This window comes from Marmota monax, unplaced genomic scaffold, assembly GCF_021218885.2.
Source record: "Marmota monax isolate L192 unplaced genomic scaffold, Marmota_monax_Labrador192_F-V1.1 WCK01_AAM20220418_F8-fsc00028, whole genome shotgun sequence".
Taxonomy (NCBI): Eukaryota; Metazoa; Chordata; class Mammalia; order Rodentia; family Sciuridae; genus Marmota; species Marmota monax.
The window spans coordinates 1776425-1777852 of record NW_026694779.1 but is presented as its reverse complement, the minus strand read 5'-3'; the positions used below and the strand labels follow the sequence as shown (position 1 = coordinate 1777852).

Sequence of the window (1428 nt, the reverse complement as noted above, 5' to 3'; positions counted from 1 at the left end):
TGTTTCTTCCCAGCTTTCCATTGGTTAGACCAGATGGGCCACTTGGGCTTCAGACCACAAACTTGCTTCTTTTGGGGGCTGGGTGAGGCCTCTCCTGCTCATCAGGATACATATGCTTCTCTGTCCTTAGAGATGAAGTTGTGAAATCTCTTACCTCCTTCTTCCCTCTCACTGTGCATTTAAGTAAAACTGGAGAAGATGAACCTCTAAAAGGTGGTCTGAACTGGGGTATGTGTCTTAGTTAGCTTCAGATGCCCTAAAAAAGTACCATAACTGAGTGGCTTAAACAACAAAGATTTATTGCTCACAGTTCTAACTGCTGGAAATCCAAGATCTACAGGGAGCAAGCTGGAGACCCAGGAGAACCAATGATATAGTTCTAGCCTGAATTGAAAGACCTGAAAATCAGGAAAGTCACTGGTGCAAGTTCCAGACCAATGTTCCAGCTTGGAGACACTTCAGACAGAGAGAAAAAAATTCTTTCTTACTCAAATTTTTATTCTTTTCAGACCTTCAACAGATTGGATGGACCCACCTACATGGGGAAAAGCAATCTGCTTTACTCAGTTCAAATGCTACTCTCATCCAGAAATGCCCTTATAGATCCCAGAAGTCATTAAATATCTGGGCCCTCTAACATATAAAATTAACCATCACAAGTCGAAATCTGTGTTCGCTGGATTAGGTTGCCCTAAAAATTGGGTGACTTAAACAGTTGAAATTCAATAAAACTTAATTGCGATCACAGTTAAAGACTGTTCTATTCTTATCCCTTCCACCCACGATGGCCAGCATCAGAGAAGCCACGCTGAATACAGCTGAGCCTCAAGGTAGAAAGAGCTTGGGCTCTTGAGCCACTACTGAAATCAAGAATACACCTGGTGGACAGGGGCTGGAGTTGTGGCTCAGTGGTAGAGCGCTCGCCTCACACGTGAGAGGCCCTGGGTTCGATCCTCAGCACCACATAAACATAAATAAATAAAATATTGTGTTCAAGTACAACTAAAAAAATAAATATTAAAAAAAAGAATACACATGGTGGACAAAATGTACACAAGAAATAATCTCTTGTGTTAAACTTCTGAGAGTTGATGTGTTTTGGCAGATCCCACTACCTTCACTAATACAAACATAAAGAAAGGCTTTGGAAGTCAGGTTAAGGAGATTTGATGGGGTTTTCAACAGTTGAACAGTGGGGGACTGCTAAACTAGGAAAGAGGTCGACCAAACTGCATCCCCCAAAACAATGAAAACCCAAATCAACAGCAACAAGTCCTCCGACTATTATTACTAATACCAGAAACACAAATGGGCACTCCAAGGACTGTTGAAGGTTCTGATCAGAGAAGTGATCCTTTCATATGACAGTATGAAATATTGTCAGTTGGCAAAATATAGGTTGGACTGGAAGAAGGCTAGGTGGGAAAC

The 1428-nt window shown here is 41.7% G+C and overlaps 1 non-coding gene across 1 annotated transcript; it reads left to right on the top strand.

Moving 5' to 3' along the window:
- Positions 1 to 897: 897 nt before the first annotated feature.
- Positions 898 to 971, top strand: Trnav-cac (transfer RNA valine (anticodon CAC)). Its single transcript has one exon. It is a non-coding gene; the product is annotated as a tRNA-Val (tRNA).
- The last annotated feature ends 457 nt before the right edge of the window (positions 972 to 1428 follow it).